The 9,238-nt window shown below is 49.4% G+C and overlaps 1 pseudogene; it reads left to right on the top strand.

The window, feature by feature from the left end:
- Window positions 1–826: 826 nt before the first annotated feature.
- Window positions 827–7,509, top strand: LOC114895661 (annotated as a pseudogene).
- Window positions 7,510–9,238: the final 1,729 nt, after the last annotated feature.

Raw genomic sequence — 9,238 nt, 5'->3', positions numbered from 1 at the left:
TAATAATCCCGCCTCACAAGAGTCCTAAAGAAGTCTTGAGAAAGGAGTCGCTGGCTCTGACAGGTTATGGGTGTGTGTTGAAGGTTGGTCCCGTCTTCCGCCATTCCCATACTCCCTTCCGGGATGTGAATCTCGCGTTGCTTCTGTCAGTGTATATCAAACGTGGGCTTTCTCCTAACTGGGCTGATGCCCCAAGAATGTAAAATTCTTCTTCTCGGAATGATGTAGAAAGTTCAAACTGCACGTTTTGTGGCTGCGTCTTTTTGCCGTCTTTCAAAGGTTCTAGGTCTGTTGCTGTTTGTGACACTGCAGCTCTGCACGGATGCTGGGGAGGTTGTATTTTTTCGTTTTTGCCGCGATGCCTTCAGCAGCTGCCTCTGTTGAAGCCACAATCTGCCTCCTCCTCCGAGCTGACGAAGTGTGAAAAGTTTTTCAATATCCCTGGCCTCTGAGGTAAAAGAATTTCTCTCAGTCAGGGCAACCCGTTACTGTCCCAGTACCCAACCGCTCTTCCCCATGAAGGCCATTCTGGGTCACTTTCTCCCTGGCACATCCCAAGTGCCACATTTGGGTTTTGAAGTATATATATGGGTTTTCAAAGAACCTCAGGCATAAATATTTCTGCCAGAAAATAGGAATGATTTCATGAGTGTGAAATTAGTTTATAAATGAAGCGGGTGGTATCGAGTTGATATTGCTCTGGAGGACAGGGAGTCTGGTCATTTACACTTCCCTGCAAATGTTGTTGTATTACAATGCACTGCTGGGCTACATTACTTTTCTTTGAGCCTTTTAATGTATTTTTGGGAGAGGGCTGGTCAGTGAAATGACGGATGGTGAGTTCTTGCAGAAAGGCAGGCTTGCCCCGGGAAAGAGGTGCTCGCCACTTCTGAATTCAGACTCTAAATGGCAGCGGGCATTTGACTGCTAAGGCTTCTGGTCACATCTGGCAGCGTGATGCATGAGACCCCAAACTGCAATAAAAGGAAAGTAGATTGCAGCTCGCCTGGTCACCTGAGGTTGATAGTGGAGCTTGGCAAGGGGGTGGGGCGCGAGCAGCCAGGGGTCTGGGAATGGTGCCAGGAACGGAAGCAGTGGTCACCTGCTGAAACAAGGAGGGATGGGACCCGTTTGCTTTTCTTCTACAAAAATAGAAATTGACCTGAGAACTGCATTCCAGAGCACCAAAGTCAAATCATGAGGCATCACAGCAAACAGCTCAATTTGCTTGTTTGCCAGTAGGGTTTCACTGAGTATTCACATCTTCAAGAGGTGACTTGGGGATGACGGGGGTAAAGAGAACACCGACAGAAGGGGCTTCAAGTCCCACCATCTGTGGACTGAGCAAGGGACTCGTATCTGTTTTCTACATTGTGGCTCCAAGGAAGGTTTTGCTTCATCTGAAAAATGGTTGCTGCTTCAGAAGACAGTTTGAAAACTACCGATTTTGTCCAGAATACCTAGAGTAGCTTTGAAACCCTACAGACACTTCCTGAACCTACAAAAAGCATTAGATAACTAATGAGGACCGACCGTATAGCACAGGGAACTCTACTCAGTGCTCTGTGGTGACCTAAATGGGAAGGAAATCCAAAAAAGAGGGGATATATGTATACGTATAGCTGATTCACTTTGCTGTACCGTCGAAGCTAACACGACACTGTAAAGCAGCTATACTCCAATAAAAATTAATTAAAACAAACAAACAAAAAGTTAAGCATGAAAAGATTAAAACTGGGATTCAAAGTAAAATAACATTTTTGAGTTTAAAAAAAAGACATCCAGTAGAAGGGGTGCTAGAGTGATAGGGTCTGTCTTAGGTCAGTTTCTTCCAAGAAACACACTTCAAGCCAAGGATCTGAGTGCAAGGGATTTTCGAAGGAGAGCCTACAAGTAAAAGCATTGGTGGAGGGTGGAGGGTGCAAGATAGGGAAGGGGTAGGAGGGAGGCAAGGCTGAAATTTCAGGAGGAGTCCCGGCCTCGGCCTGATCCCACGGGGAGATCTGGAGCAGAAAAGGAGCCTGCGTGACCTCCCGTCTGAGAACGAGGAGGGTTGTCGTGTGGCCGTGGGAAGGCTCCTTGGCCGCTCAGGACAGGTTCCCTCTCCTGCAGAGCAGGGGGACTGGCCGGCATGACCTCTGAGGCCCCTGGGAGCCCTCACTTCCTTTGACCTTGGGGCAGCAGGGTGCCATTCACCTCTTCTTCAGACTCCAGCTTTATATTCATCACTTACTGTACAGAACTCATCTCAGACTTTGCAGTGTATAAGGTGCAGTTCTGGGCACTGTGGAAATAAGAAAGGTGATGGGGGTAGAACAACCATTTACACTGAGATTTCACATCTGTTTGTTCATTTAATCCTCAAAACAGCTTGCAAGGTAGGCAACTCCCCTCATGCTCCCCGTTTGGCTGGTGGCACCAGCTTGGGGCAAAAACACATTGATGTTTCTTAAGTTTTTTGAGTCATTGTTCTAGGATTTAACTACCAGATTTGAAGAATTGGTGTCTTCCTCTCAAGTCTCCCTGTGCCCTAATTTGCTAAAATTTCTAAAATTCACAAAGCACATTTCACTTTGTCTTCACCACATCTCTGTTGATGAGGTGCCCAAGGAATAGGGTCTTTAATTTTTTTTCTTTCATTGGAGTGTGGACATTTTGGGGTCACTGATAACATTTGCTTCCTGCAGTTGGGGAGTATTAATTATCTGTCAGAAAATTACTACTGAAGCTCTTTGGTTTCATATCAGGAAAACCCACCACCTATTGTTCTGCTGAACGGAGCACTTGGCCTTTTTTTTTTTTTGCGGTACGCGGGCCTCTCACTCTTGTGGCCTCTACCGTTGCGGAGCACAGGCTCCGGACACGCAGGCTCAGCGGCCATGGCTCATGGGCTCAGCCGCTTCGCGGCATGTGGGAACTTCCCGGACCAGGGCACGAACCCATGTCCCCTGCATCAGCAGGTGGACTCTCAACCACTGTGCCACCAGGGAAGCCCCACTTGGCCTTTTGATGTAAGTTGAGCGTGTCTTTCTCCTGACCCAGCCCTTGAAGAATTACTCCTCCTAAATGTGGATTTGTGCTGGACTCTTGGTGTTCTCAACCTGCTCTATTTAAGTTGAGAAACAAATGCCAACAACGACTCTCCTGTCTGTCCTGGGCAATCAGATTCCATCCCGTAGGTGGATGGAAGAACAGGGCGTGTCCTGAAGAAATGGGTGCTCCCTGCTTTCTCACATTCTGGGTCAGAGAAGGTCCTAAATGTGGATTTGTGCTGGACTCTTGGTGTTCTCAACCTGCTCTATTTAAGTTGAGAAACAAATGCCAACAACGACTGCCCTGTCTGTCCTGGGCAATCAGATTCCATCCCGTAGGTGGATGGAAGAACAGGGCGTGTCCTGAAGAAATGGGTGCTCCCTGCTTTCTCACATTCTGGGTCAGAGAAGAAGCCAGCCTGAGCCAGATGTGGGCAGGGAGCTGGAAGGGACCTTCTTTCTGTGCACCAAGGAACGGCTGTCTGGTCTCTGAAGGAGGGATTGGCAGGGGGGTCTCATCAATGAGGATTGGATGCCTCCTTCACCAGGAAGGCTGCCAGATGTGAAATGAAATCCCAAGTTTGAGTTAACAGTTGTGAGACCCAGGAACAACCTCGGGAGAAACATACGCCACTCGTTGCTTTATTGTTTGCTATTCCTCTAGCATGGAGTAAGGTTTGCCAAACCCCAGGCAATGTTAGAAACCGGCGGGGTAGTGGATGCGGAGAAGTGAACAGAGAAGATTGTGCCCAAGCTTAGAACAAACCAGGATACTTTCTGTAAAAGAAATTGTGGAGCAATGACAACTTGGACCGTGAATGGCTGGAGAAAGAAGAAATACCTGCAACCAGAGCGGGTTAGTTAGAACCATTAAGCAGCGCTTGGAGAGCCATAGTCATTTCGGAGAGGGGGCAACCCCAGGAGAAAGACCGGATGCTCTGTCGATTCACAGTCACGGGGGTGGCAGTTTCTCTAACTTGAATATTAAAGGAAATACGTCTTTGATGTCTTTCCCAGGATAGTGAAGTGGAACAAAGCAATAATATATTTGAGTTAGGAGTAACAGTGACACTTATTACATGCCATATGTTTTGTTTTACATTTATTAGCTCATTTAATCATCATAATAATCCTATGGGGAAACTGAGGCACAGAGAAGTTAAATGACCTGCTGAGATCTGCAAGTGATCAAGGTGGGCATCAGTTCCATATACAGCTATTTTCTCCTTCTATATAATAGTTGAGGATTCTGAGTCCTATAACCCATTTGATAAATTACCAGAGGCGAGCTGGGATTCGAGGGCTGATTGTGTCTTCAGATCTGTGCTTTTTTCTCTCCTTCTGCATCGTGAAAGGAATGAATGGAATCAGGTTCTTCTATTCTGTCCTGTGTCCACTTTGTTGTTGGGGACTTTTCTGTCTTGTCTACACGTCCTAGTCCCTATGGCTTCTAAATCCATAGGATTTAAACCACACACATACATACACACGTTTCCGCATGCACGCAAACACACACACACATAGATATGCACACATGCACATATGCACTCACATATGTACCCACCCATGCATAGACACATGCACATACACATAGACAGATGCATATATTCAAATACATGTACACACATGCGCCCACACTTATGTGCCCACACACGCATACACACAGAGAGACAGATACACATACACACACGCACACACACGTCTCCTTTCACTGCTGAAATAGCAGTACTCAGGCAGTGACAGGGAAGGTAGGCTGATTCACACTGTGGCTGACTTTGTTGGTTTTAGAGGATTTTGAAAAGTTTGAAAGGATATTGTTGGTGGCAAATAGACATTTAAAAAATGTCAGGTCACCCTCAGAATGGACGCTCCTCCCGTAATAGACTTACGTTGGCCGCTTAACTGCCACACCACCTCCTACCGACGGGCCCCCGCTCATGGTGTAGACATTTCAGACGGCTGAGAAGGGCGGCTCTCTCCTACAGAGACAGTGCTCCAGAGACAGCGCTCATGGAGATTACATGGAATTAGGTGATGGGCAGAGGGAGAGGCTTCGTTACACAGAGATCAGACAATCTACTGAATAAACTGTGGGGCTGGCGTGTCCTGGGGAAGGGAGCAGATGTGGATTTGGACTTCTGTGCTGGCTGTGCAGCCTTCGCATCTTTGACCTTGAGTGTCCTTGCCTAAGACACATGGGGTCAGACTCCTAATTTCTGCGGATGGTGTGAGGGTTGGTGGTGCTCATTGTTGGGTCTAACCTAGTGCAGAGGGCGTAGTCGGAGCTCAAAAAATAGCAGCTATAGTTACCACGATTTCTGCTTTTAAAAATTGAATAAAATGATCAACTTGCTCTTGACAGTATTTGCCAAGTATCTTAGGACTGAAGGATTCCTGTGATCTCCTAAAAGCCGTCCTGGTTCTTCCCAGGTTTCAATCCAACCAGCCTCCGCTGAGTACTTATGACGTGAACAGACATAATGTGAGTCCCATCTCCCGGCAACATGGAGCAGTCGATGCCCCCATTATGCACAAGGAACCTCCCATCTCTTGCTCCCGTGCTGCTGTGTGGTGGAACTTGGTCCTCTGGCCTCCCTTGTCTCTACCAGGCGCCAGATGGCTCAGCAGAGCCCTGGCAGGAACATCAGAACTTGGTTGGATTTCCGCTTACCCCCTTGGTGGTGGAGGAGGAACATTGAGGACGTAGGATTAACAGCCAGTTTGAGTTTGGGGCGGAGGTTCTTGACCCTGGCTGCATATGAACATCGCTTGGGGAGTCCTTAAGACCCCCAACACCCCCAAAACAAAATCCCATTCCAACTTAATCCGAATTTCTGGAAATGGCATCAGAGTGGCAGGGAAGGTAAAGCTCCTGGTGCTTCCCATGCTCCCAGGCTTGAGAACCGTGGGTCTGGAACCTGCAGATTCCACACACCACCATCAAGGCTACATTCCTCTATCCCACTGTTTCCCGACTTGCGTGATCAGGAGAATCCCCTAAGGTGTTTGTTTGTTAAGGGACCCCTAGGCCTCTTCCTGTAGATTATAGTTCTTTCCATCTGGGGTGGCCCCTGAAACTTAGAGATTTAAAAAATAATAATAAATGTATTTATTTTTTATTTTTGGCTGCATTGGGTCTTCGTTGCTGTGCGCGGGCTTTCTCTAGTTGCGGCGAGCAGGGGCCACTCTTTGTTTCAGTGCGCGGGCTTGTCATTGCGGTGGCTTCTCTTGTTGCGGAGCATGAGCTCTAGGCACGCGGGCTTCAGTAGTTGTGGCTCGCAGGCTCTAGAGTGCAGGCTCAGTAGTTGTGGCACGCGGGTTCAGTTGCTCTGCGGCGTGTGGGATCTCCCCAGACCAGGACTCGAACCCGTGTCCCCTGCATTGGCAGGCATATTCTTAACCACTGTGCCACCAGGGACGACCCCGTCATCTGGAAGCTGGTAAAGACTCAGGGGAACGTGTTTGCCACTGACGCCATTCTGGCCACACTGACGAGCTGCACCCGCTCTGTGTATTCCTGGGACATGGCTGTCCAGAGAGTCGGGTCCAAGCTCTTCTTTGACAAGAGGGACAAAACTGTGACTTTGACCTCCTGGCGGTGAGTGAGGCAGCCAACGAGTCCCCTCAAGATGAAGGTAACTCCTTCAACTCGCCCCGCAACCTGGCCACGGAAGCAAACCTACTTCAACCACCACTTCTGCCCACAGTACTTGAGGATGGGGAAGGAAAGATACAACTTCCCCACCCCAAACCCGTTTGTGGAGGACGACATGGATAAGAATGGGGTCGCCTCTGTGGCACGCCGTTACCACAGGTGGAAGCTCGGAGTTGACACTGACCTCATCGTCCACTGTGAGCACGACGGCGTCATGACCGGCGCCGGTGGGGTTGTGTCCTTCTTCAACATCAAGACCCTCAACGAGTGGGACTCCAGGCACCCTAATGGTGTTGACTGGCGTCAGAAGCTGGATTCTCAGTGAGGGGCCGTCATTGCCACCGAGCTGAAGAACAACAGCTACAAGTTGGCCCGCTGGACCTGCTGTGCTTTGCTGGCCGGATCCGAGTACCTCAAGCTTGGTTACGCGTCCTGGTACCACGTGAAAGACTCCTCATGCCACGTCATCCTGGGCGCCCAGCAGTTCAAGCCCAGTGCGTTTGCCAGTCAGATCAACCCGAACGTGGAGAACGCCTGGCGCACGTGTGCTGCGTCATCGACACCTGCATGAAGCTGGAGGAGGGCAAGTACCTCAGCCTCAGGGACCCCAGCAAGCAGGTCGTCCGCGTCTATAGCCTGCCCGACAGCACCTTCAGCTGGGGTGAGGACGACGAGGAGGAGGAAGAAGAAGAGGAAGAAACCTAAACCAGACAGTGAGGTGGAGCTGGGGTCTGGGATTCTGCCGAGCCGGGGAGGGCCTTGGATACCTGGTGGAATGTTTGTCTAATTGCCGCTCTCTGCAGCTTGTCAGTTGGAATAAAGGATAAGTCTATTTCGTCTCTTAAAAAAAAAAAAAAAAAGAGGGCTTCCCTGGTGGCGCAGTGGTTGAGAGTCTGCCTGCCGATGCAGGGGACGCGGGTTCGTGCCCGGGTCCGCGAAGATCCCACGTGCCGCGGAGCAGCTGGGCCCGTGAGCCATGGCCGCTGAGCCTGTGCGTCCGGAGCCTGTGCTCCGCAACGGGAGAGGCCACAGCAGTGAGAGGCCCGCGTACCGCAAAAAAAAAAAAAGAGAGAGAGAAAGTTTCAGTCCCTGAAACTTGGAGATTTTAACATTCTGAACTCAGGTAATTCTCACTGTGTGAAAACTGGGAAACTCAGACTTTTGCTGAAGGCTTTGGCTCCATTTTTTTTGTTTTTTTTTGTGTGTGTGTTTTATTGGCTTTGGCTCCATTTTAACAGCAAATACTCGTGGAGGTGTTGGTGAGTTGTCGTTACTGACAGTTTACATAGTGGCTTAAGTAATAGGATCACAGATGGTCTTTCTAGAAGGATCACCTAGTCCTGTACTCTGATTGGTATGTGAGGAAACTGAGGCTTAGAGGGAGGTGATTTCTCCCAGGTCACACACCCCGTTGGCTCCGGAGGAAGCAGAGAAGCCAGACTTCTGTCTCCCCTCTGTTCTCCCTCCTCTGGGGCTGGACCCACTCTGCAAACTCGAAATCACCAGGCAGCCAGAGTGGTCAGCGTTTCCGAGCAGGCGGCCAAAATTGCTTTCCCTTTAGCAACAGATCCTTATGACAAGGTGGTCGGTGCTAAACAAGGTCCCCGGAGGAGCATAAAGCAGGGTTCCCCTCAGGGCCACCCCCGCTGGCCAAGGCTAATCCATTTTAGTGGACAGCTACCCTCTGCTCAGGCACCCAGAATCCTTCATCTTCATTGTTAACTCATTCATCGCCATAAGCAGCAGCAGCGTTGCGAATCCCCAAGGAGAAAGCCAGCCGGTAATGCAAATGCTGATGCTGGTTTGCGTGTCCTTTAATAAATGCAGTTTTCAGGCAGCCTCATGGCTAATTGTTAGCACAGGAACTTAGGGATTGTCCACCAGGCTGCCACGTGGAATGCTCACAGTTGCTCTACAAGGAAGGAAAACTCAGGATAATTTGTGCCTTCTGACGAGGAAGAATGAGGCATGGGGTGAGGGGCTGTGGGTGAGAGCGCGAGAAGTGTCTCGACTGGATCGGCAGAGTCCAAGTGTTAGAGCTGATGCTTTTAGCTTTGTAACATGGGAAAGTCACTTCCTGTCTCGGGACCTCAGTTTCCTCATTTTGAAAAACTAGTCTATTTGACGCACCTCCTAGTGGTGACTCGTAAGGATGGACCAGTCCGTGAGGTGAAAGCAGTGAGCTTTTGTCTTACGCAGAAAGGCTATACCAAGACCAGGTCCACCCATGTGCAGATTTGTAACTTGGTGCCCAGTCCAAGTTGATATTTATTGAATGTATGCTTCACAATCATTAAGCAATAGAGTTGCTTACTACTACTACTACTCATTCTTCTTATTGTTAAGCAATATTGGCAAAAGGCTGAGTCTTGTATCCAGGAAAGGTGGAGAAGGAGGCCAGCCTACCAGGTGCTGCGCTCAGACTGTCTGGCTCAGGCACTGAAAATTCAGCCCAACCCGACTTGTACTCTCTATAGGGACCTGGGAAGACTATTTAGTGGCCATCTGGGGTTTCAGGATCTCTGGGGAGGGTTCACTCTCCATTGGTCCC

This window comes from Monodon monoceros, unplaced genomic scaffold (assembly GCF_005190385.1).
Source record: "Monodon monoceros isolate NGI ecotype Baffin Bay Population unplaced genomic scaffold, NGI_Narwhal_1 Super_Scaffold_14, whole genome shotgun sequence".
Classification (NCBI taxonomy): Eukaryota; Metazoa; Chordata; class Mammalia; order Artiodactyla; family Monodontidae; genus Monodon; species Monodon monoceros.
Note: the sequence above shows the minus strand (reverse complement) of the source record. Positions and strands in the feature narration are given on the sequence as shown.